General features: G+C 44.8%; 1 protein-coding gene across 6 annotated transcripts in view; it reads right to left on the bottom strand.

Moving 5' to 3' along the window:
* The window catches only part of FRMD4B (FERM domain containing 4B), a 235,277-nt gene that overhangs the window by 35,119 nt on the left and 172,451 nt on the right, over window positions 1-27,707 (bottom strand). The window lies entirely within an intron of this gene.

The following is a 27,707-nucleotide window of genomic DNA, read 5'->3' as shown; positions in this document are numbered from 1 at the left end:
CATGTCAACCCCCAGATCGCCATGGATGAATGGGCTTGCGGAGAGAGCAAATCAAACATTGCTGCAAGGAATGAAAACCTTGTTGCATGATGCCAATCTCCCTGATAAGTTTTGGGGGGAGGTTTTGGGGAATCTGGTTTACTCCGTTAATCGCAGATTGTCATCACCCATTGGTTGTACCCCCTATGAGAAGATGTTTGGCAAGAAACCCAACACCAAACACATGAGAATTTTTGGTTCTGACATGTGGGTACGCACCCCACAAACCAACAAGCTTGGGAAGCGTGGGGCACATGGTTTGTTCATGGGGTACGAAAAAGGTGCATACAGGGTATGGATGACTGACTCTAAATCCATTAAGTTCACAAGGAGTGTTGAGTACAATCCTAAGTGGGGGGAAAATGTGGGAATTTTCCAGAGTTACCCAGAGGAGGATGAAGGTGATGTCAAGCAAGCAGCTAAAGCTGAGGAAGCTGCTGAGGATGATGATGATGATGATGATGATGATGATCAGAGTTCGGATTCCAGTTCAGTGGGCGGCGCTGCTGCTGATGTCAGTGAGAGTGATGACACAGCAGACTACAAGAGTGCAAAGGCCTCAGTCAGACCATCTGATGCGTCTGACAATGAACTGGAAGAACCACTGTTCACCATTGGTCATTTTTCTCCCAAGAAAGAGGAGATGAGTCCAGAAGACTTGCGTTTAGTACGTAGGTCTGAAAGGGCGACCAAAGGCAGACCTCCAAAGAGATTTGCTGATGAGTTTGCTAAGACTGCAACTGCTGTTCTTAGTAGCTCAGAGAAGGTGTGGGAACCTTCAAGCTTCAAAGAGGTTCAGGAGTTAACCTCTAAAGATGCTGAGCCTTGGCTTAATGCCATGAAGGCTGAAGTTGATTCCTTGAACAGGAACCAAACTTGGGAGCTGGTACCGGTAGTCCCAGGTATGAGACTGGTTGGCAGCAAATGGGTCTTCAAGGCCAAGACAGACCAAAATGGCAAGGTTGTCAGACACAAAGCCAGATTGGTTGCCAGAGGTTTTTCACAGGTACCAGGACAGGATTACCACGAGACCTACTCACCCACCGTCAAATATGAGAGCATTCGGCTGATGCTCAAGATTGCTGCGGAGGAGAAACTGCATGTTTCCCACCACGACATTAATACAGCTTTTTTGTACGGGATTTTGAACGAAGAGCTGTTCATGCTTCCACCAGACGGGATGCAGATACAGAAGGGAATGGTCTGTAAACTGCGGAAATCCTTATATGGTCTCAAGCAGAGTGCTAGGTGTTGGAACACAAAACTCACTGAAACGTTGTTTTCTCTAGGTTTTCACCAGGGCAAAGCTGATCCATGTGTGTTTGTCAAGGAGGAGGGGCAAAACAAACTGTATTGTTTATGTTTTGTTGATGATCTTCTGATGTTTTGGAAGAATCAGGCTTTTTATCAAAGCACCCTAGCTCAGCTGAAGAAGCACTTTGACATGAAGGATCTTGGTGAGGTATCCAACTATCTTTCTCTGCAGGTGGAGAAGGACCAAGCAGGTAATTTTCTGGTACACCAAACACAGAAAATTGCTGATGTATTAACCAGGCTGAATTTGGTTGATGCAAACCCAGCAGACACACCGATGGTGACAGGTTACCAGGTAGATAGTACTGCTGAAGCGTTTTCTGACACAACGCTGTACAGATGCATTCTAGGCAAGCTGAATTTCATTGCCAGATGTTCAAGACCTGACATTGCTGTAAGCTGTAATCTGCTTAGCAGACATGCCAACAATCCTACGGTTCAGGATTGGAAAGCTCTGAAGCGCATAGCCCGCTATTTGAAAGGGACTATGCACTACAGGCTGAGGTTCACCAGTCAGAAGACTGGAGGTCTTGAAATCTTTGCAGATGCAAGTTTTGGAAGTGACACCACAGATGGTACAAGCACTTCTGGAGTATGCTACATGTACAACCACTGCCTGTTTGACTGGTTGTGCAAGAAGCAAACAACTGTGAGCCTAAGTTCCTGTGAAGCAGAACTCAATGCTCTGTCATTTTCACTCATGGATTGTGAATGGTTGATGCAACTGTTTAAGGACATCGGGGTTTCTGTGAAATGTCCTATACAAGTGTATCAAGACAATAGATCGTGTTTGGCTTTGCTGAACTCCGAGAGTTGCAAGCAAAGAACCAAGTACTTGCAGATTAAGCTACATCGTGCAAGAGAGTGTATTCAAAAGGGACTGATTCGGGTGTCCTACATGCCAGGAAATGAAATTCCTGCTGATCTGTTGTCTAAGGTTGTTAACAAAGAACAACTTAAGGTTTACACACAAAGGTTGCAATTGAGTGAACCACAGGTACAACAGGTTACACGGAAAGGGGGAGGATGTTAGGATATTTCCGTTCCACCTTAAGAGAGAGCAGGCTTGTGAGTCACAGAGTCTGCGTATTTCCTGTTACAGGATGTTTATGCTTGCTGTTTCCTTTCGATTTCAGTCGGTCAGAGACACTGACACAGAACGGTCATGTTTTCTCTTTGTTCTGTTCAACGCTAAATAAAATCTGTAAATTATGCTCTTCTTCGGTGCAAGCTTTCTGGCTGTGGTTTCTGCTGATAAAGAACAGTGTGCACAAGCCTGGAATGTGGCAATCTATTTCTGAGGCTTCGTGTCGCTAACTGCTGGATCTGCCTGGCTACGGGAGATCGATGGGCGTTCGGCAGCCGGCTTGGGGCCATGATGGACAATATCTCCCTGGCAGTTTCCCAACATAAACTACATGTCCAAAGAGGCCTGATATCCTTTGGAGTGGCACATCAGGTCAGTAGGAGTGGGGAGTGAACCCATCAGTTAAAAACCCCTGGTGTCAGAGATCTGAAACCACAAGATTCCATGTCCTGCACAGGCTCATTTTTTAAAACTTCATTTCATGGAAAGCATCCAAGAGATAGAGTGATGTGATTGCTCTCCCACAAGGTGCAGATGAAGTCCTTTTAAGGAAAACATGCTGGACCAAAGAGACAGACTGGGGATGTTGCCGGTGCACCACTATCCAGCAACTGATGGAGTTTGCCTTGAGATGGTTTCATAAAAGGCGTAAGAGGGTAGGAAGAAGAACCTTGCTGGATCAGGCCAGTGAGCCACCAAGTCCAGTGTCCTGTTCGCCCAGTGCCCAATCAAATGCCTACAGGAAGATCACAAGCTCTACACAGGCAGTGCACAAGCAGTACTTGCAATAATGATAAAAAAGAACATGCATTAAGCAATCAGTGATGCTGCACTGACGCAGAAAACAAGATGGGCAGAGGGGAGCAGAGGAAGGAGAGAAACCACCAAACGATACAGGACATGCACACAAACACTGTCTGTCTTCTGCAGGCTCAGAAAGAAAAATTCAATGCATGTACAGAAGAATTCTCTTTCTGTGTGCAACAATTCGCCCCCTCTGTACTTAGTGGAAACAAGGAATCACAGAGATTATCGTCTCGTTTGCCTTGGGGCAGTGAGTGTTGTGCACCTGTCTAGTTGGTTTTTTTAAAAAAATCCATTATAGATCGATGAGCTAAAGAGGGATTGGCGAGCTCACCCTAACTGAGCCTCAGTTGGAAATGAAAGTGCAATCCATCTGCAGTATGCAATTCTCACAGACAACTTTGTTAGCATGAAAAATAAAAAAAAGAGGTATGGGGGTGAGGGGGAAGAAATTAAGGAAGGCATTTAAGTTTCGCTTGGACTGTTTGTAAACAACAGAGCAAAATTATGATCTCTCCAGCCATGGTTTAACTCAAGTAGTGTGGTAAAATTAAACATCTTTGGAGACACCTAATGCCTTACTTGGACCATTCCCAGATGCATAGAAGTGGAGGAGCATGTAGACAAAAGTGCGGAGTGTTACAACATGCAGATTCATCAAGCACACCACAATGACACAGTATGTGGGCCGCATACTCTGTGAAATGGGAGCTATCAATGGGAAACATTAGGCACTTGTGGGCTACGCAGATAACATTTCTATGGTTTGTGCTCAGTAAAGACGTTCATTGCCTTCCTGTGCACACTTGCTTGGGAGTAAGTCCCATTGGGCACAGTGGGACTTGCTTCTGAACAAGCATGCGCCGGATTGTGCTGCAAAGCCAGCTGTGGCTACATGCAGGCACAGCTAAATAAGCCACACTCAGTTAACTCAGATAAACTTAAAAACACACAGAGAGCCCTGCTGGGTAAGACCAAAAGCCTATCTAGTCCAATGTCTTGTCTCCCACAGTGGCCAATCCGCTCTCTCTGAAAGCCCACAAGTAGGAAATGAGGACAACAGCAGTCTACCCACTCATCCCCACCCACTCAAACAACGACAACAACAACCTGGAATCCAGAGGCTTGCTTGTGTCCAAGCATGAACTGTATCAGGCTGCATAGGTCTCCTAAGCAGCTTCCTTTGAAGAGCCTCTGCTCATGCTTCATTTTAGCCCAGCAGGCTTGATGCACGGCATATAAATAGTGTAAGAGATAAATCGTAGAATTGTAGAGTTGGAAGGGACCCTTAGGATTATCTAGCCTAACCCCCTGCAATGCAATGCAGCTGTTCCATAGCAGGATCGAACTTGTGACCTTGGTGTTATCAGCACCATGCTAGAAAGCAAGGCAATCTCCCCCCACCCCTCAAATTTCACGTGGCCTTGTGAACAGATGCTAAGCAGTGAGATTTCTAATGTATCAAGGTAAAGGTAAAGGACCCCTGGACGGTTAAGTCCAGTCAAAGGCAACTATGGAACCTGGAATAAACAAATAAACCAACAGTATTCTCTGGGATATGGTGACTAGTAGCGATTTCACTGCAAAGGGACAGTGAAGAGTAACCTTGGGGAGAATTCAACATCCCTCCCACGCACACACCCAAAAGGGGCATGTGAACTTTATCCTTACTCATATTGCCAATAGAGGCCCTGGAAGTAGTGCTGCTGACGCTGTGATTTGAATTAGTTTGGCACCCGGTGCTGGCAGCAGTGGCGATGCCTTGGGGGCCTCTTCGTGAAGCCTCAGACAACGCAAGAGGTGTTGCGCAGCTCTTGAAAGCAACTCCATGTGCCGGCTTTCCATGGGAACAGGAAGAAACAGGGGTGGAAGAATAGGGAACAAACGGGGAAGAAGTAGGGCTTGCAGAGGGTGGAGAAAGACGAAACTGGAGCGAGCATGTGAACAGGACATGGCAAGGAAGAGGCTGGAGCGTGGCAAGGAAGAGGGCAGGAGTCCTCCCATGATCTTCCAAAAATGCATCTCTTACCACAGTCAGAAGATTAGCGAATTATTAGGAACACAGGAAGCTGCCTTATACCAACTCAGGCCAATTGTCCATCTAACTCAGCATTGTCTACACTGCAAGGCAGAAGCTGCCCAGGATTTCAGTCGGGGGGGGGGGATGTGGTCTCAGCCCTACCAGAAGATGCCCAAGATTGAACCACTGATGCCAGAGGTGCTCTGCCACTGAGCCTTGGCCTTTCCAGAGATGGTCATAGGACACAAGAAGCTATATTACACTGAGTCAGACCATTGGCCCATCTACCTCTGTATCGTCTACGCCAGCGGTAGGGAGCCTGTTGTTCTCCAGATATTGTGGGACTACAACTCCCATCACCCATGACCACCTGATGGGAGCTGTAGTTCCAGCAACATCAGGAGGACCATGGGTTCCCTATCCTTGGTCTACACCGACTTGCAGCAGGTCTCCAGGATTTCTGACAGAGCTCTCTCTGAGCCTCAGCTGGAGCTGCCGGGGCTGAACCTGCAACCTTTTCCATGAGAAGCTCCTGATCTGCCACGGGGCTATAGGCCCAGCCAGTATTCCATATCGAATAATGTCAATGGTCCATAAATAATTGCCACCTTCTATACCCGACCTACGCAAATACACCTTTTTCTAATTTATCAGCCAGTTCTCTCTTGGAATCATAGAATTGTAGAGTTGGAAGGGTCCACATGAGTCATCTAGTCCAACCCCCTGTAATGAAGGAATCTTTTGCCCACAATCCTGAGATTAAGAGTCTCATGCTCTACCAGGTTATAGCTGCCCTCTTAGTTGCTCAGACCTTGCAGAAGGAAGTGGCACAGCTTCCTAAAATTCTCCTCAAGGAGTGCTAGTGTAAAACAAAGTCAAAAAGTTTTCATAGCTGTCCTGCCCACCAGAGGTCAATCTGGAGGCAATGAGTTTGGACAGGTGCGGTCAATACTATGATTTAGCTATGTTGCTGATGTTGATGGAGCAGCTGAGATGGTGCTAAAGGCTTGCTATTAAACTAAGAAAATAACATCTCTACACATTGGGCAAACTGAAATGAAAGACAATGCAGCATGCTTCCAGGTTCCACCAAACCTCTGCTCCCATGTGGAATTATTTGCTTTTGTTTTATGAATGCTATTGTTCATCAACACATACACTGCAGTAACTGTGCTTGGGCGCCCCTAGAACAAAGGGTGATTGTGTTTGGCTGTTTACCAGAAGGTTGGTGGTATGAGCCCACCCAGGGATGGTTGTAGACAGGATTCCTGCATTGCAGGGGGTTGGACTAGATGATTTTTGGGGAACCCTCCAACTCTACAATTCTGTGAGCTAGTACGACTGCAACTTTTCATTCTGCTCCTATTATTGTTTGCTTGAGAGTAAGTGCCAGTGTTCAATATGGTTTACTGCCAAGGATATCTGCAATCTATACACACTTATCTGGGAGTAAGTCCAACATCTGAATAAACATGCATAGAAATCGCATTGTTAGTGTGCATAGGACCCACTGAATGCCAAGTCCTTAGGCTACAATCCTATGCACCCTTTTTTTTTTTTTGCAAAGAAATTCCTTCCAACACAGCAGAACTGACCTTTAGTATAAACATCCACAGGATTCATTTCAATGAAGAGCACACTTTGTGTATGCACCAAACAAATCTGCAGCCCATGCCCACTCATTGAGACATTTAATTCTTCACGTATACAACAATATGTGTATGTGTGTATAAGCTGCTGTGTACCATTGCAGTGGAGAAACAAACTGGTCCACAGCACTCTGCATCCATACACTTCAAAAACATCAAAAACTACAATTTTTAAAATTTATTTTAAATGCACTTATCTCATGCCATAAATAAGGCCTAATCCTTCACATGTGTTCATGGAAGAACCAAGCACCACTTTTTCTGCAAGCCTTTCATCTTCAGAAATCCCGCTGGATCCAAACTGTGCCTTTGCCTAAACTGTGCTTTATGATTGTTTTACTAGACTTCTCTAGAAATGGAGGCTACACAAGAGATGTGATTTGTGCTTTAAAAAAATACCCTGTTTCTGGCTCACAGGAATGTTTCAGCAGCCTTGGTTGCTGACCAACCCAGTTCTCATTCCATTTAAAAATGTGCATAAAACAGCCTCACAATATTCTGCATCTATAAAGCAAGCAAGCAAGCAAGCAAGCAAGCAAACCCTGGAAGGTTCACTATCACAAAACATAAATTTGACCCAGGCAAGAAGTATCAAAAGAGAATTTGAAACCTTTCAACCTGTGAGATGATTTCAACAGCTAGTCAAACCTGCAAGCTCATTAACTTTCTGATCTTACACACTTTATGAGGCACCAGCCTGGCTGATTTAAACTGAACTATGCCCACTTAGATACACTTAGGGTCACAGCCTGATACAGACAGTTTTCTCCTTCCCCCTCCAGCTTTTGGAAAAGCAAAACCACGCAGCCTTACACTAACACTTCACCCACAGGGCAGAAAAGGAAGGCAGCTGTAGTGGAAAACCAGACACGAGATCCTCTGTGCTTACCTGAGTTTCTTAGTCAGAGCCGATTTCTTGAAGGATTTTGGTTATTCCATATCCACATGTCTCAAAAGCGCCGTTGTGGTGCGGCGTTTGGCTTTTCAAAAACAATACATGCTTAGGAAAATCCTCCCCTCTCCAACCAACCTCTCAAATTCCTTTCACCTAGTGAGCAGGGCAACTTCCTGTCTCAACTCCTCTGCCCGACTTTCAGACACTTAGCTAGGTGTAACTCCCTGTCTCACAGGCTGGCTGCCTCCCTCCGCTGACACACTGCTGACATCATCAGCTTTTATCGCCAGGGAGGCTGCCTCCCCATTCCACAGCTCTCTCTCCTCCTCCTCCTCCTCCTCCTCCTCCTCGCACAAGGGGGCAAGGGAGGAGAAGAGCTGGTGATGAGTGTCCCGCAAGAGGAAGGACGCAGCTGGCACGGGGGAGAGAGAGAGAGGGAAGGAAGGACGTTCACAGCTCCAGCTCTCTGGTCAAGTCTGCTGAAAAGCAGCCTCCCCTCTGCCCTTGCGCACGCTATCGAAACGCAACAGGTTTTACAGGAAGAGTTTGCCACATTCCAGCCACACTTCCTTTCAACTCAGCTATCATGTTCATTTAATAATAATAAAAAAACCCCGAGAGAACGAAAAAGGAGGTGTGTGTGAAACAAGATCTCTTGGAAAGCACAGCGTCTCCCTACCTTATCGCTCTCTGACTAATAATGACTCCAACTTACCATGCTCCCCCCTCTCTTATCACTTCCTTTGGAATGTTTTAATTCACAGTGACATCTTATGTGATGCTCTCTGCGTATCTGTGGGAAGCCTGAAAGGGCACCGGCAACATACCAAGAGAGACAACCTGTTTGACTAGGAAGAGGTCGGGTGTGGCACATGAGTAAGCACCCCAGAGATCCCTCACTGTTCGTGGCTGGAAAAGGCTGCCTTCTTATTTGTCGTATTTATGTTCCAGCTTCCCTCTAGCCAAGGCAGTATACATGGCTCTTCCCCTGGCCTTTAGCTTCACAACAACCCTGGGAGGTAGGTTAGGTTGACCCAATGAGGGGAGGAAGAACCCTGAACCCTAGGTCTCCAGCACTCTTATTGACTGCGTTGCAACGGAGTGGGCCATAGCTCAGTGGAAGAGTGTTTGCTTTGCATGTAGAAGGTCCCAGGTTTAAACCCTGGTGCTTCCAGGTAGAGCTGGGAGAAGAAGAAGAAGAAGAAGAAGAAGAAGAAGAAGAAGAAGAAGAAGAAGAAGAGGAGGAGGAGGAGGAGGAGGAGTTTGGATTTGATATCCCGCCTTTCACTCCCTTTTAAGGAGTCTCAAAGCGACTAACATTCTCCTTCCCTTTCTCCCCCACAACAAACATTCTGTGAGGTGAGTGGGGCTGAGAGACTTCAAAGAAGTGTGACTGGCCCAAGGTCACCCAGCAGCTGCATGTGGAGGAGCGGAGACACGAACCCGGTTCCCCAGATTACGAGTCTACCGCTCTTAACCACTACACCATACTGGAGAGAGATGCTGCCAGTCAGTGTTGACAAATATTGAGCTAGATAGACCAATAGTCTAGACCCAGTAAAAGGCAGGTTCCTATGCATCTCTGCACTAGCTCTGCCCAAGTAGACTTCAATAATATGCTGCTTTAAAGACCCCATCAGGGAAAACAAGACCCGCATGTGCATTTGTGTGTGTGCTGGGGACATTGGAGAGGTGTCTTTCCACCCACACAAGTAGGGATCCAACCCAAAACTGTCAACAAAATACTTAGCTAGCACCATTCAAAAAGGTTTAAAAGTGACTCAGTGTATAATCCAGAGAGCAAGCAAATTGAAGCATCACAGTATATTTTGGGCACCCTGATCCTACATAGCAATTGTGCTCAATCTGTATTTTGTTGAATAACAATCTGTATTTTGTTGAATAATTTTTCATATTGTTTGGCCTGTTGTTATTTGGTGGTATTATTATTATTATTATTTGTGGGGGCGGGGTGAGGTCTGCCGCTATTAGGAACTTTGAGCTTCTTTCTGGGAGGAAAAGCAGGCAGGCAGCAAAGATTGACATGAATAAACTTTGCATCTGTAAAGGAGAAGTGGCTCTGCACTCAAGGAGTATGATTGGGAAGCTGGGAGAAAACAGGGTTCAACCGCCTGGTGTTTTTATTTATTTATTTATTAGATCGACATGAGGCAGCATAAGAACATGGAGATGGACCAAAGTGCTGCTGGTAAAAAATACTGCTTTTGAATGCTCCCCCCCCAAAAAAAAACCCCACAAGGAGAAAATTAGGAGAGGACTAGGCTAAACCTTTCTGCTAACTTTCTACTTGCAGGAAAAGCCTGCAAGGTGAAAGAAACTTTATAAGAAAGGTGTGAGGATAAAATGGGGAGAACCATGCAGGCCAGTGGGAAATTTAGCAGGCGACGAGTCAGCATCCTGAGGATTTGCCCGTACCGTGTGCCTCACTACCAGTTCTTATGGCAGGGGTTGTGGCACTGAGTTCTGTATCAGCACATCAGTATAATATCCTTCTGATGTACCGATTTCCTATTAATTTTAAAGACCATAATCCCTTCAGTCCCCCAGTTTTGAGGGAGCCAAGGGAGGCTGCTCTGCCCTTACCTCCCAGAAAGAAAACCATAACAGGTGGCCAGAATGTGAGCAAGTGCATGGCGCTTGCTTCAACTTTCCCTGCTGGAAAGAACAATTGTAATAACTTGGTAACTATGACTGCAGTCCTAACACCACTTCCCTGGGAATAAGTCCAGCTGAATTCAATAGGACTCACTACTGAATCAATAAGGGTAAGATGGTGATGTAAGAAGCGGTGGTAGAGTTTGCCTCCCCTCCTCCTCCTTCCTAATTCCTTTTCCTTTTATGTCATGTCTTTTAGACTGCAACCTGAGGGCAGAGACCATCTTATTATTGATTACCGTAATCCACCATGAGAATTTCCTCCTCAGCTGAACAGCAAGGTAAAATGACTTTAAATAAATAACTAAGTTTGTAACGCTGCATTTACCATCTCTTTTAAGAAAAAAAGGCTGTCCATGTGCCCTTGCAATACAGAGGTACAGTGGTACCTCAGGTTAAATACTTAATTCATTCCGGAGGTCCGTACTTAACCTGAAACTGTTCTTAACCTGAACCACCACTTTAGCTAATGGGGCCTCCTGCTGTCGCCGCGCCACCAGAGCACGATTTCTGTTCTCATCCTGAAGCAAAGTTCTTAACCTGAAGCACTATTTCTGGGTTAGCAGAGTCTGTAACCTGAAGCGTATGTAACCTGAGATACCACTGTAATAATAATCCTTGCTACAGCTTGGCTCAGTGTTGCTCCACTAACTGTAACGTGACAGGGCTAGTTTAAACATGGTGACTTTCACAACTCTCTCTTCACTTTCTCCTCATGGACCTCCTTATGAACTTTATGAACCTCCACTGTACAGCCTGCTGAGCTGATTCTTTCCCAAGTGAAGAAGAAACAATAAAGCCAATGGGGAATGAACTCAATTAGGCCTGGAGAGACCAAGGTTCAACTCCCTGCTCAGCTTTGAAGCTCACTGGGTGACCTTAGGCCCATCGCTATCTTTCAGCCTGACCTACCTACCTCACAAGTTTATTGGGAAAATGAAATGGAGTGAGTGGGTGGGTGGGTGGGTGGGAGGGAAAAGAACCAAACATACTGCCTTGGAAAAAAGGCCAGACAGAAATATAATAAGTAGATAAATCAATAGAATTAGTCCACATAAGAATTTATGCCCCCTCGCACAAATTTGTCCTTATGCGCTTCTGATATTTAAGTTAAGAGCTGTTCCCGTTTAGTCAAAGCATTGCTGTACCTTGCACCGTATGGGGTAAAAGCTGAAGCTCAGTGGTTAAGAGCATCCTCTTTGTATCAAAGGTAAAGCGACCCCTGACTGTTAGGTCCAGTCACGGACGACTCTGGGGTTGCGGCGCTCATCTCGCTTTACTGGCCGAGGGAGCCGGTGTTTTGTCCGCAGCTTCTGGGTCATGTGGCCAGCATGACCAAGCTGCTTCTGGCAAACCAGAGCAGTACACGGAAACACCGTCTACCTTCCTGCTGGAGCGGTACCGATTTATCTACTTGCACTTTGGCATGCTTTCAAACTGCTAGGTGGGCAGGAGCTGGGACGGAGCAACGGGAACTCACCCCATTACGGGGATTTGAACCGCCGACCTTCTGATTGCCAAGCCCAAGGCTCTGTGGTTTAACGCACAGCGCCACCCACGCCCTCTTTTTTATAGGGTTGCCCTATTCCTAAAAGTGAAAATCTGGACAAAGTTTTGTTTTGTAGTTGTTGAGCGTAACCCCCCTTGCCATAGGTCCAGGTTTTCCCAGACATTTTGCCCATTTGCTGAAAATCCTCCTGGGCGTTCCAGGAAAACCCAGATGTATGGCTGCCCTAACTTTGCAGGTAGAAGGTCTCAGGCTCTATCCCTGGCATCTCCAGGTCTCAATCACTGAGGAACCTCTATCAGTCAGTGCATGCAATACTGAGCTAGATGGACCATTGGCCTGACTCAACATACAGCAGCCTCTTACATTCTCTTCCTGTAACAGCATTGGAAGAACTTGCCTACCTCCAGGTCAGCTGCACTGTTATGTGAGATTATCAAGTAGTATTCATGGAACGGCTTCGGTTTGATACCTTTAGGGAGCAGTGGTCTCCCATTAGAATGATTTGTGCTCGACAGGAAGAATTCCTTTCTAGTTACTCCGTCTGTTCACCAGGGGGTCTTCACTGCCTCTCTTTCATCAACCCCCCCACCCCCAACTCCTGCCTCTATTGGCTTACTGAGCACGGCTCAACCTTAGGCAGAGAGAGCAGGGAGAAACCACAGCAATATTTACCACCCAGCAGCCTTGCAAGTATGCGTAAGGGACAACGCCACTTTGCCATTTATTCTATAGGGTTGCGAAGAATGATTCTCAAAAGCCAACGAAGTGACGGAGGCACTTTATCTTAAAGTGCCGTAACATGAAGTGTGTGCAGCTGAACACACACATTTGCTGTGTACACAAGCAATGGCTTTAGTTGAGACATTTACCATTCGTGGTATTGGTGTTAATCATGCAAGTCTGCAACTGTAGTAGGCACATTTACTGCTTCTGAGTAAGTCACACATATCAGCACAGAAAAGAGAGAAAGGGAGAGCGAGCACAAATGCAGCTCAATAGACTCTGAGCCTAAAATCCCAGTTCGGTCATTGGCAGGAGGCCGCTCCAAGCGCTGGGCTGTATCCAATGAAGCTATATCGTTAGCACACAAACTTCCACCTGCACAACAGGGCATCCCTTCCCTCTCCTACCCTTGCACACCCGAAATCTGCTCCAGAGGGTTGGGCAAACCCTCAGAACAGATTTGGGGGGGGGCAGGGGGGGGGCCATCCCATTGTGCAGCTGTAAGTCCTTGTGCTGATGGAACTACTTCAACAGATGTTGTTGTTGTTTAGTCGTTTAGTCGTGTCCGACTCTTCGTGACCCCATAGTCCAGAGCACGCCAGGCACTTCTGTCTTCCACTGCCTCCTGCAGTTTGGTCAAACTCATGTTAGTAGCTTCAAGAACACTGTCCAACCATCTCGTCCACTTCTCCTTGTTCCCTCAAACTTTCCCAACATCAGGGTCTTTTCCAGGGAGTCTTCTCTTCTCATGAGGTGGCCAAAGTATTGGAGCCTCAGCTTCACAATCTCTCCTTCCAGTGGAGCACTCAGGGCTGATTTCCTTAAGAACGGATAGGTCTGATCTTCTTGCAGTCCATGGGACTCTCAAGTGTCTCCTCCAGCAACATAATTCAAAAGCATCAATTCTTCAGCAATCAGCCTTCTTTAGGGTCCAGCTCTCACTTCCATACATCACTACTGGGAAAACCATAGCTTTAACTATACGGACCTTTGTTGGCAAGGTAATGTCTCTGCTTTTTAAGATGCTGTCTAGGTTTGTCATTGCTTTTCTCCCAAGAAGTAGGCCTCTTTTAATTTCATGACTGCTGTCACCATCTGCAGTGATGGATGGTGCTTCAACAGTTACAACCCTTTATTTTATTTAACACAATTCTATACTGTTTTTTCACAAAATGGCAGCTCGGTGGTAGAGCATCTGCTTTGCACGCAGGTATCCAGGTTCGAGGGGTCGCGGGTGGCGCTGTGGGTAAAAGCCTCAGTGCCTAGGGCTTGCCGATCAAAAGGTTGGCGGTTCGAATCCCCATGGCGGGGTGCGCTCCCGTTGCTCGGTCCCAGTGCCTGCCAACCTAGCAGTTCGAAAGCACCCCCGGGTGCAAGTAGATAAATAGGGACCGCTTACTAGCGGGAAGGTAAACGGCGTTTCCGTGTGCTGCGCTGGCTCGCCAGATGCAGCTTTGTCACGCTGGCCACGTGACCTGGAAGTGTCTCTGGACAGCGCTGGCCCCCGGCCTCTTAAGTGAGATGGGCGCACAACCCTAGAGTCTGTCAAGACTGGCCCATACGGGCAGGGGTACCTTTACCTTTACCTTTTATCCAGGTTCGATGGCTGGCATCTCCAGGTACGGCTTGGCGTAGCCCCAGTCTGAAACCCTTGAGAGTCACTGTCAGTCTGAGTAGGGTCAATACTGAGCTAAATGCACCAATGGCATGAACTTAGTATAAGGCTGTTTGCTATGCTCCTAATCAGTCATTACTTTTATGACCAACCCATTTTGGGACTGTACAAGTATAACAGCCGGGCTCTGCAACACTTGGCGAGGGAGCAGGATCATTCAGCAACTAAGAAGATTGGTAATGCCTTTTTAGAAATAATGAAACAAGCGTTGGCCTATACTCGGAGCATAGACAGTAGTCTTGGCTTGTTCCAGTGTCCTTTCTGAAACATATATAACCCATTGCTACAAGCCAATACCTGAACTAAAAAGATGTGGTGATGCAACTATAAGCCAGTGTTCTCAGAAATGCTTCAGAGTTCATTAGCTCCTTGAAACTTGCAACACTTCCCAAAGTGTTGTATCTAGGATTTGTGGGAGACCTGAAGGCATTCTCAAGAGCGTAGAGGGAGACAACAGCCCTGATTGAGAGGCCTAAGCAATGAGCTCCATGCACAGACCCCCAACGAAAAGCAGGTGTTTAAGTGTGTTTCAAAAGAAGCCTTCAGAGTGCTTCTGTGCAGGGGAAATAATGCACGCCTGATGTAGCGGGCCAATCGCAAACCCAGCTCTCACAGTGGCCCACCAGATACCGCTGGGAAGCCTGCAAGCAGCACCTGAGCACAACAGCACTCTTCTTGCTTGTGATTCCCAGCAACTAGCTTCTAGCTGCGAAACGAAGGGCTCCTTTTCCTCCAGTCTTCCCTTGCTTTGGCAAAACTTCTTCATAAACACAGCCCGCTGGGAAATTCCACCAAGTATACAACAAAAGTTCTCCATATGCTTGCGCTCTCTCTCTCTCTCTCTCTCTATATATATATATATATATATATGAGTATGTTTTGACTATGCTCCTGGCTTACATCCAGGGAGCAGTTTTTTTTCTTATAGCAAGGGGGGAAATGTTAAAACACAAAAACTTGGGCAGGGGGGAAGGAGGAACATTGCATACCATAAAAAGTAAAACGTTTGTATTCTGTTTAGCTGTCGAAAGCTGTTTTTTCTCTCCAAACAAATGAAGCCACAGTGGAATAAACAGGCATAAGGCTGGGCTGTAGGTTAATAATTCAACAGCCTCAACATTTCTTCGCTCCTGCTAGACACAATCCACCGGGAACTTCTCTTGCATAAGGTTCTGCTACAATGAATGGGAGTTACACAAGAGTTCCATAGCAAGGAAGAAGTGAAATGGGGAATTGCTCCCATTGACTAAATAAGCATAGTATTCAGCAGATAGAGCCTTCTCCGCAGATTTAGTACAAACATGTTTACCATTTGCTGGCAACCTGTTCTTGAGAATGCAAATACATTTATTTCCAAGTAAGGCACACTCTGTTTCCATGGAATTCACTCCCAGGTTCACCCGGGGAATCTAACTGATCGTCTTTAACCTGAATATATAGCTGCAAAAACCTGATGAAGTCATAGGTCATTTAAAAACAAACTGTGTAGATAAATAATAGCACCCATGAGAGCTATAAGCACACAAGAATCTCCATTTCCCTATTACTGACAAACAGATCAAGGTGTTCCCCTTTTTCCAAGTGCTCTGAAAACATTAAGAACAAGGTAGAAAGAAGGCAGATGAGGGCACAGAGAAACAAACAACTTGCCCTAACGAAAGAAGCAGTTTCAGGTGGTTCTGTTTGCAAACTCAGAATGAAATGCTGACCTCCCTTGGGGAGGCTGTGCTGTTGCACTTCAGCTTAGGCCAGTCACATCTGGGGGCAATGTCCTTCAGGTCATTGTCACTGTGACGGGAGGCAGGCCAAAGCAGCCTCCTGCCACAGCCTCCTGCCTCCAATGGCACGAACGTATTTATGATGCTGCAACCACAGCACAAGCAAATGGTTAATAACTTCCACCCCCTATACCTGGCACCCTCCAGATGCTGTCAATTTCAACCCCCATCAGTTCTAGCTCTCAGGCTTGTTCCCTGAGAGCCAGGAGCTACTGGCACAAAGCACACACCCTATGACTTCTTTCTAGAAAGCAGACAGTAGCACATGTGACATGCTGTACAATACACCGGATAGTCCCTTCCTTACATCTGTTTATTGAGTCAATTTACTTTGGAGCTTGGGGGTTTTTTAAGCCAAGAAAGAAAGAAAGAAAGAATAAGGGGGAAACTAGCCTGCCCAACTTGTTTCCGAATGCTTTTGTCATGGGGCCAAGTTGCTTTATCAGCTGGGACTCCCCCTCTTGCTCAGAAATGGCATCCTTGCTAGGCTGCCCTAAATCCTCAGCAGATTGCCCTAAATCCAGTGTAAACCCGCTCAGCACAGAAGCTAAGCATTTCTATAACCTGATCTGATTTTTCAGTTCCTTCTCTACTCTTTCAGTCTGTGGCTGATCAAGGCTTTGTAGTCATCCCCAAGAGGCCTTTCACTCTCTGCCACACATGCTCCTGCCATATGCTTGGGACTGATAGAAACAGGACCATAACCATCATTTCCGTTTTATATACAACTTTTACTCAAGAAAATGCCTTTTGCAACCTAGGGTTTGTTTGTTTTTTTAATGGTGCAAACCTAATGGCATATCTTGCTTCATTTGTAGATCCCCAGAAATGAGATTTTTTTTTTAAAAGGCATCAAATTTGCAGATGACACCAAACTGGGGTAGCTAATGCCGCAGAAGACAGAACTGGGATTAAAGATGGCCTTAACATATTGGAGAACTGGGCCAAAACTAACAAAATGAATTTCAATAGGGACCAATTTAAGGTTTTATACTTAGGCAGGAAGACCCAGATGCACAAATATAAGATGGGGGGATACCTGGCTTACGAGTAGTACATGTGAAAAGGATCCAGGGGTCTTATTTTCTCCTGTTCCAGAGACTAGGACCCAAACCAATGGCTTCAAATTAGAAGACTAAGCACCAGGAAAAAACTTTCTGACAGTAAGACCTGTTTGACAGAGGAACGAACTCCCTCGGGAGGTTTATAAGCAGAGGGTGGATGGCTATCTATCCTACATGCTTTAATTACAATTCCGCCATTGCAAGGGGTTTTACTAGTGACTACGCTTCTGTGTGACTTTGACAAACTGAATTAAGGGCCACATTTGGCAGTGCGCACAAAGGTCTAGGGCAGCCTTCTCCTGAGACTACAACTCCCATCATCCTTAGCTAGTAGCGCCAATGATCAAGTGTGATTGGATGTGTGGGCCAACAACTTCTGCAGGCCCCAAGTTGGGGAAATCTGGCCTAGGAACAGATCAACAGGGAAGCCGTCGACCCAGGCAGTCATTTAACAGGCAGTCATTTACCTGTAGATGAGATGAAGCAACTGGAAATTAGGGATGATCACAGAGTGCAGTACATATGCACGTCAGATGATGAGTCATTGCTGCAAGCCTCATAATATTGCTTGGGGCAAAAATAAAAACCAGTGTCTCCAAAGTAAACTAGCAGCGTACTCTCCACCTCCCTTAAGACCACCCCCTTATAGAAGACAAAAGCAATGGTATTTCTGAATTGCTGAATCTAGAACATCATCCAGAGAATGTGTATGGTGTATTGTCTTGAGTGCCAGACTAGGAAGACCTGGGTTCAACCCCCCACTGAGCCATGAGTTTATGGGATGGCCCTGGGCCAGTCATTATCTGCCATCTTAATCAACCTCACAGGTTTGTCAGGAAGATTAAAATAGAGTAAGCACCATGCATGTTCCATCCCCATATGGGACAGCTGCATATTTCTGCATTGTCGGGGGTTGGTCTAGATGATCTTCAGGATCCCTTCCAAATCTACAGTTCTATGATTCTATGTATTTCACCCTAAGCACCTTGAGTGGATTGCAGAAATAAGCAGTACGGAAATAAGAATATTCTCAAATATGACTTTTTTCAGAAATCAAGAGATACTTGCAACAACATATAATTTACTAAGCCCTCAGACATCCCATCCATCTTGAACACTGGTTTTGCTGGTTTGGGCTGAAGGGAATTGGAATCCAACAGTGTCAGGGAACACGAGTTTAGAGAAAGGGGATTAAGATAGGCCTATAGGGGCTTTTCCTCGTCTAAAATAAAGCCCTGAATGGATTAGAATTTTGAAAGGGTCTAAACTAGGGTAATAGCAATATCTGAAAAAGAGTGGGTTGCCCCCCCCCCAATAATTCTTCAAGTTCAACCCTCCTACTAATACCAGGAAAAATTGAGCCGGAGCTTCCTTTCAATTCAATACAAAGGAGTTAAATAGCAGTGACTCCTCCTCACTGGTGCCATCACTTTCCCACTTGTTTTCTTACCCAAGTTTTACTTGGTAGCAATGGGGTGGTTTCACAGCTCCCATAGTCCCTAAACACTGCTGCAGTGGAAATAAATAAAACAAACAGGACATTTATCATGGTTCCTTGAAGCCGTTGCCGCACACTGCGGCAGGCTTTGGGGCAGGCCAAACTACAAGACCTTGCTGCCACCAAGGGAGCTTGGGACTTGAGGGAGTTAGTCCGAAGAAGAAGAAGAAGAAGAAGAAGAAGAAGAAGAGGAGGAGGAGGAGGAGGAGGAGTTTGGATTTGATATCCCGCTTTATCACTACACAAAGGAGTCTCAAAGCGGCTAACATTCTCCTTTCCCTTCTTCCCCCACAACAAACACTCTGTGAGGTGAGTGGGCCTGAGAGACTTCAGAGAAGTGTGACTAGCCCAAGGTCACCCAGCAGCTGCATGTGGAGGAGCGGGGAGGCGAACCCGGTTCACCAGATTACGAGTCCACCGCTCTTAAGCACTACATCACGCTGGCACTCAGGGGCACACCACACTCCCAAGTAATGCCTTTAGGATTGTGATGCAGCCCAAAATTTGGAATGGGCTTCCTTTATTGCTCAACTCCATTCACTGCAGGCCTGGTGGTCCAAATTGTGCTACACAGCCTTAGCAGAGATAGGAGGCTGCTGTGGGATGTGAAATTGGCCGATGCTTCCATAAACACTTGGGGTCCCTTTGTAACATTTATGATGGGAGAAGGCAAGTCAGTGGCACCTCTGAGTAATCAGAGATTTACTACTGCAGTACTTTTGGTTTTTGTGTGATTAATAAGTCAGTCAATGGACTAAATGCGATGACGCTACCCCTTCAGTAAACTCCCTCTATGTAGGAATAGCATGCACCAAGTTGAAGTTTTTCTTTTTATTCCTTACTGATTTAATACTTTGCCTATGTGTTTGTTAAATAAATAAAAAATTCAATGAAAATTACAAATAAAATAAAAAAACCTTTATTTTCAATTTACTCAGAAAATAAATGGTTTTAATCAGGTCTGTTCTGCACTGAGCCAGACTCAAAAACCCGTAACAACTCCGTTAAAACTTAATTCCTACAAAAACAACTTGGGGTGGAATACCTGCATTGTCCAAGGCTCTGTGTTGAACTCTCTCCCCTCCCCCCGCAAATGCTGTGGATGTTGGCTAGATATAGGAGAACGAGACTGCACCAATTACCAGCTTTTGCCTGGAACATCAGATGCTGTCCAAGAATACAATCCCCACGCATTCTCTTGTAATTCTCAGCACTATAAGGAGAGTGAAAACCTGAAACGCTTTTCATTCCACTGAAAAGAACTCCTAAGTGATAGTTTAGAAAAGTTTAGTGTGATCCCCAGTCACTATTGGATGCATCCTTTCTCCTGGCCAACATCTGATTCGAGCTGTGGGGCGACAATTTTTCTTTCCAGTAGGAAGCTAAAAACACTCACCCACAAAATGTAAGCAGTGACATGTGCGCATGATGACAGTGTGTTAAAAGGCTGTATCCCAAGCCTTTCTCCTGAATCCAGGACCAGTTACTGATCTTGGATTAATAGTCAACTGCATACATGCCTACTTGTGTAGGTATAGGATTTTACCCTTACTGATTAGGAAAATGACATTTTTAAAGGTATGAAAAGTTTATACTTATGTGCAACATGCTGATGGGTTGTAGTTCAACAGCGTTTGCGGCACACCTGGTTGGCCAAGCCTGCTCCACAGCATGGCAGGGGGAAATAGCATCATAGAGGTAACCTCAGGTGACTCTCCTGCCCTTAGCAGAGAGCTGCACTATGCATTGCTCTTGCCACCTGCCAAAAGAGCAGTCGATGGTGGCTTAGCATCATGGAAGCAGGGGGAGAAGGGGGTGAAAGTGGTAGAACAGGTGGGATTTACAAAATAAAATGCCTCATTTCTCTTTTTAAGAAAAGTAGAGAGCTGTTGGTTCCCCGCCACCGCTGCCGCCCTACCCCAACTCGGCTTTATCTGGAAGAGGATTATTTTCAGGTTGCACGTTGAAACTAAAGGATGCTTGCGGTTATCTCTGACAGCAGCTTCAAAGAATGTGGAATTGGCTAATGGCCACAGGGGTGAGGCAGGGAGATCGTGTGGTTAGTTTTACCCGGCTGGAACAGTGCCAGAGAAAGAGGTTAGCACTCCTTAATCTTGCTAGAGGCACCTGTATCTTAAAAATCTCAGGCGCTTTCCAGCCTTGGATACATCAATGGGAACTGTGTACAGTCAGCATTTCCTTGTAAACGCAGGAAGAGAGAGCAAGTTTCGGCATATTGAAAAAACTCTGCATCTCACAAGATGTAAATCCATGTATATCCATGTAAATCCATGTAAACTTTGGAACAGCTGACGACGGAAAACAAAGGAATGTTTATGTGAGTGTACACAATGAAAAACGTGTTCTGAATCTGATGGTTTTAATACAGAGCAACTCTCCCTTCTCACACAGGATGGAAACCATTATTATTATTATTAGTTTATTAATTTGTTCAATTTATATACCACCCTTTATCAAAAGATCCCGGGGAGGTGTACAACATTAAGAACACATTACGGATCACCAGTAATAATTAAAAAATAAAATAAAAAGCATAACAACAGACAGCATAACAAAATAATCGTAATAACAGCTCCCTCCCCCAGCTTTACCAGGCCATAGATTATTTAATAGTAGAAGGCATGGGTAAAGAGGAATGCTTTTGCCTCGCACCTAAAGACATGTAACGATGGCACCAGGCCAGCCAATGAAAATGCCTGTTCTCTTACTGCCGCCTTCTGAACCTCTCTGGGAGGAGGGCCATAGAGAACGGCCTCAGATGACAAGCACAAGGCCCAGGTCTGTTTTTATGGGGAAAGGTGGTCCTTAAGGTACTGAGGTCCTGATCAGTGTAATTGCAGCTTAAAATTAAATGAATGAATAAAAAGTGCATAATTCAGTATTCACAGATTTTACCTATATATTGTATATATCTCGTTCTTTGAAATCAACCCTTTTTATATACACTGAACTGCTTGCATAAGAGATGAACTGGTATTTCTGGCCTGTATCAGAGAGAGCTGATATAATAATCAATTTGTTTATCATCTATGTCACAACAATGACTGGTACTGTTTGGTGTTAAGTACATACCCTTTGTGAGTTTGTAGGGTAAGAGTGGAGTGGCTTTGCCGAGTGTTTAATCACATACATACCCAAACCCATCCCCCTTATGTTGAATGTACCCTTAGTGGCATAGACTCAAACGTATCTGGTTTTCTTTTCTTATTTTGTGACATATAAATATTTATAATGTGGGTTTACATGTGCACCCATCTCACATACTTTAGAATTAATCGAGATGTTGTTGTAACGGAAGATTTAATCTGCACAAAAACTTAGCCAATACCCCAAAGGAAAGCTCATGTGAAGCAAAACCTCTACCCTTGTCATCCATGCAGGCAGCGACAAGCAAGTGAATGTAGAGGAGATAAAGATTACTTTCACCACCAGCATTCCATTCCTAAGAAACTATTTTACGTTTACCATGAGCTTTCTGTATGCATTATACAAATATTCCCCACCTCAGAATTGTTTCACTGAGAGATATTCACATCAAGGGAAATGAAATACATAGAGAAAATTCACTCATTTTGTAAATCACATTGAAACGGGTGGCTTAGAAGGTGATTAAGAAATTAACTGTAATAGTAATAATAAATTTGGCACACTAGTTCAATCTAGCTAGGCAAAATGTGCACTTGATTCCGAGAGGGGGAAATAAAATTGAACACATACGCACACACACACACATGGGTCAAACATTTGATGAAGGGCTTTTAATTCTCAGCATAAACATTTAAGAAAACTATAATAGAAGACCTCCCATGTAAACAATTCTTTTTGATGAAAAACATTTAAGACATCTGCAAATCTAGCCTTATAGAGAAAAACAGGCATGGTTACTGCAAGGACCATACCTCAGAGGGCAGATCACATACATTGCCTGCAGAAGGTCCTATGTTCATTAAAAGGATTGCTGTTAATTGTGTGTGTTAGTTGCTAGAGAGAGAGAGAGAGAGAGAGAGAGAGAGAGAGAGAGAGAGAGAATGCCTCAAATCAGCTTAAAAAGAAGGCAAAACACAGACAAAATAAACTAAAAGACAAATCAAAAACAAGTATAGTATGCAGATGGTGAGAAAGATTTCTGCCTGAAGCTCCGGAGAACCACAGCCTGTCCCACTAGATAATACTGGGATAGATAGACCAGTGACTCGACCACATACAAGGTGACTTCCTGTGTTCCTAATCACATGCGCAGTGCCCCTATGTCTTAGAAACAACCAAGGCATTCTGCCTTGGCAAGTAACATTATATTGCTCCATAATCCCTATGACTAGAAGGGTAGGGCTTCCAGGTCAGAGGGTGAAGTTTACAGGTGTAATCAAGTCCAGGCACTTCTCCTTTAAGAAATTACCTGAAGTCTATGCTTGGCTTGCAGAAGGAGGTGCTGCAAAAATGTTTGCTTTTGAGTAAAGGAGCTGAGTTGTCTTGCTAAAACCGATCAACGCCTTCAAGCAGTATAGCTCAGATAGATGTCAGTGTGTAATCTACATACAGAAAGCTGAAGTACCAGAGGGAATATTTCCTTGCCTAGCCCTCTTCTTGGTTGGCTCATTTCAACCTGGAGGAAGAGTTTGATGCACTGTCTTTCAGAACAAGTGGTCTACCGTGTGTGTGGTGAAGTTGTAAAGCCCTGCTGCAAGGCTCTACCAGATGTCTCCCTGGCTGAGCTACACATGTAGAACCAACTCTGCTGGCAATACACCTCTTTAGAATATTAGGTGTGGGGGAATGTCATGTTTCCATGGCCTCATGTGTTTAAAAACAATGTACATACAAACACTGCTGCATGCGCAAAGCCAGCATGTCAGGAAAAAGCATAACAAAAAAAATTCCTTCCAGTAGCACCTTAAAGACCAACTAAGTTAGTTCTTGGTATGAGCTTTCGTGTGCATGCACACTTCTTCAGATACCAGTCAAAACAAAAAAAATTCCTTCCAGTAGCACCTTAAAGACCAACTAAGTTAGTTCTTGGTATGAGCTTTCGTGTGCATGCACACGAAATCTGAAGAAGTGTGCATGCACACGAAAGCTCATACCAAGAACTAACTTAGTTGGTCTTTAAGGTGCTACTGGAAGGAATTTTTTTTGTTTTGACTATGGCAGACCAACACGGCTACCTATCTGTTACAGGAAAAAGCATGTCAGGCTTCTAGGCATGCTCAATGTGCATGAGAGTAACTGCTTTGATGAGGAAAGGAGTTCGAACAAATGGTACTCCAAAGTCCATAAAGATTCTGCTATATTGCTCTGCTTTAAGGTAAGACAGCCAGTAGGCTATGTTTGACTTGGTAATAACAGGCTTCTGTATATTTCTTCTAAAAAACCCCAAAAAACTCTGTTGGCAGAGCCAAGGCTAAGTGTCCTTTAACTTGCAAAGCAGTTACATCCCTGATCACAATGGGGCAGGGAGAGACAGAGAGATGTAAGCGTAGGCAAAAGAAATGGAACAGGATAGCAGATTTCGGGAGAGGTCATTCCTCACACACATAAAGCAGGCTTGGCAAGCATAAGGTTCAAAGTTCATGTTATGTACTGAAGTTCTCACCCTGGGCCAGCAGGAGGATACTGTAGATAGTTATGCGAATGAAGGATTGAAAGTGACGTTCAGTGATTGGATAGTTTTAGAAAGTTGCAACAGTTACGTTGTTCTGGAGCTCTATATAAGCAGGCTGACAGAGCTCTTCAGTTCAGTTCTGTTCTGGCCTTTGAATAAACAAGAGCTGTTTGAAGAATCGCTGCGTCGTCTGATATGTTCGCCCACAACTTAACAGTTCACTCTGGCATCATCATGGAATGTGGCTAAAATCCTAAGACTCTGGAGAGTGGCTGTCCACTGGACTAAACCAAGGATGGGGAATCTGTAGCCTTCCAGGTGTTGTTCGACTCCAGTTCCCATCAGTCCCAGCCAGAAATGATAAGAACTGGAGTCAACAACACACAGAGGGCAACAGGACTAGACAAAACTAGGCTATGTTTCCGAGAGTTTCCTAGAGGCAGAATAAGGCTAAATTCCAGTTGCTGGAAGGCAACAGCATACTCTACTTCTGGGCTTTCCCAAGAGCATCTCACTGACCATTGTGAAGAAAAAGACACTTAACTGGATGTACCATCTAACTGACTGGCTATACTTTGATAACCAAACCAAGGTTGTATGCATCACTTTTTCTGTGTGAAAGAAACTATTTCTGTGTGAAAGAAACTATTTCGACACATGATGCACCAATCACACCAGTCTCTGTACACCTCTATCTCACACCCTTGCTAAACATATGTATTTATTTCTCCTTGCAGCTACTCCTTGCTTAGTTGCTTTTGCTTACTTTTACAGTTTACTGCACATGGCAAACAAAGAACCACCCTCTGTGCAAAGAAACTGTTTGTACTATCATCTCTTCTTCCATGACTCCTTTTAGTAGGAGTCACTGTTTCCAGAAGCTGGCTGGCATCGAAACTTGCCACCCGCTTTCCCTTCCTTTTGTGGTCTATGCTGTGCAGCTACTGCAGGAGCTGCGTAAGTGTGTGTGTTGCTTTGGAAAATAACCTGCAGAATATCTATTTTTATGTGTGGTGCCGCGCAGAAACACTTGCCATTTGCTACATCACCATTCCCAGTAATTGGTATTAATTAAGCGCAGATTAACAAGCACAGATTCCCCTAGAATTGTCTCAAATGGTGTGAAAGATTGCTTGAAGTGACAACTAAGTGTTTAAGGCTGTAATCCTAAGGACCATTATTTGGGCTTAAGTCACACTAAACTAAAAAGAACTTATTTCTGAGGAAATATTATGTATTAATAAGTACATTTAAAAACCTACCTTTCCTCTAAGGAACTGAAGCTGATATACATAGTTCTCTTCCCACTCCCCCAGGAAATAACTCTGACTTTCTTTAATGAGAAGTGGTATAAAAAATACTGTCAGATACATTCCTTCATACTTAAAATAAACCCAGTGAGGTTAAGCTGAATGACTACCCCATGATCATCCAGTGAGTTTCATGAGTGGGTGGGTATTTGAACATTCGTCTCCCCAGTCCTAGTCTGACACACTAACCATTATACCACACTAGCCTAGATGCACAATTCATGACTCCTAAGCAGTGCTATTTTTCTAGAAAAAAGAGGTTCCAGAACTCTCCATGAACACCTCTCTTGTTCTCCGATAATGAAAATGGCACCCACCTGAGAGGTTATGGAACTGAGTTCCTATGAGTTCTGGCTGAAAGAAAGCCCTGGCAATAAGTAATAACATACAATGATGCTTAGCTTGAGAATGAGCAGTGCTATACCTAAATTGTCAACTTTCCTTTTATCCTGGAAGCCCAGGTTAAGCCCCAGGTTAAGACTACCAGGCCTCTTCCAAACCAGTGTTTTACCAAAGAGCAGGCAATTACAGGCAATTGTCCAGGAACAACAACAACCAAACAAAAACAGCAGAGCAGCAGCAACAACAACTCCTCTTTTGGACACAAAAGCAAGATATACATTTTTTTTTTAAAAAAAATGAAAACAAATTCACTGAATAATTTGATCACTGCATAGTCAAGCCATTGCTTGTTTGTTCTAGATCAGGTATGGCTAACCTGTGGTCTTCCAGGAGTCACTGAACTACAACTCCCATCATCCCTAGCCAACATGGCCAGTGGTCAGGAATGATGGGAGTTAAGAGTCCAATGACATCTGGAGAGCCATAGGGTCAGCTACTCCTGTACCAGATGAATAACTGATGGTTGGATAAACAAAACAAAGTTGAGGCATGTTGACTAATTGCTTCTGGATTATTTACCTGCATTGTTGCAGAACAGTTGGGGACATGGGAAAGAGCATTTTCTGTGGCAGACCTCTTGTCCAGTAAGATCTGCCTCTTTTACGGTATTAAATGGATTTCACATTGAGATACTTTTTCAGATATAGACGTCTGCTAAAAAATCTGGCCAGATGTACCACTCCTACACATACTTGACTCGTATTCTGAGACAGCAGCAAGATGTGCAGCTGGCAGAAAATGCATTTGAGGTGTTGACCCCTAAATGATCTAGGGAGCAGGAAGAAGATCAGAACAGCTAGCTCTTGGCATCGATAGGCAGATAAAGCACAGAGGTGTGGCTGCAAAGAAGCAAGGTGCGTTTTCCCTGCAGGATAGTCATGTGCATTAAAGCATCCCTGCTACACTCAGCAAGGGAAATTAGCTCTTCCAGAAATTTACGATTTGCTCGTGTTTATGATTTATGAGTTGGGACAGTTCCTATACACATCATATGCCCAGGGAGGAGGAAAGGGGCCTTTTAGGGATGGCAAGAGAAAGCAGTGGGGCAGGACCATGCCCTCTATTTTGGTAGGGTAAGAGGGTTAGGCTTATTTTGTTCTGATATGCTGCTTACGATGGATGGCAAAAGGTTTCAGCCTACCCACCCATCCTCATGTGACGCCACAGGTTCACCTGAGATGCCACCGGCACCTCAGTGAGATGGACAAAGAATTTATTCTAATCACGTTTTAGTACAGACCTAATCATGGCAAATGGACATGTCCTTTCCAAAGGGCCTTCTCCCCTACTTTTGATGGCAGACAGACACACAGGAAGTCAGTGGGCAAAGCTTTTCCCATTGGTTCTCTCCCTGGCAAGAAGAAGTGTCATGCATTACACAACTGCATGCCAGGGAAGGGTTAAAAATATGGAGGCAAGGGAAAGAAAGAAAGAAAGAAAGAAAGAAAGAAAGAAAGAAAGAAAGAAAGAAAGGGCAACCCTAAGTGAGTGGATGCACAAACTAGCCCATATAGTTCTATGAAGTTTGTATAATATAGTTCCGACAAAGGTGACAAGTCCATTTCCCCTCCTCCTCAATTCGCCCTGGATAGCTTCTTAACAGCTGTGGGAGAAACAGAACAGGCACACATTTCCCCCATCAC

The sequence above is a fragment of the Podarcis muralis genome, chromosome 2 (assembly GCF_964188315.1).
Source record: "Podarcis muralis chromosome 2, rPodMur119.hap1.1, whole genome shotgun sequence".
NCBI classification, from domain to species: Eukaryota; Metazoa; Chordata; class Lepidosauria; order Squamata; family Lacertidae; genus Podarcis; species Podarcis muralis.
The sequence above is the reverse complement of the archived record's forward strand: the minus strand, read 5'-3'. Positions and strand labels throughout refer to the sequence as shown.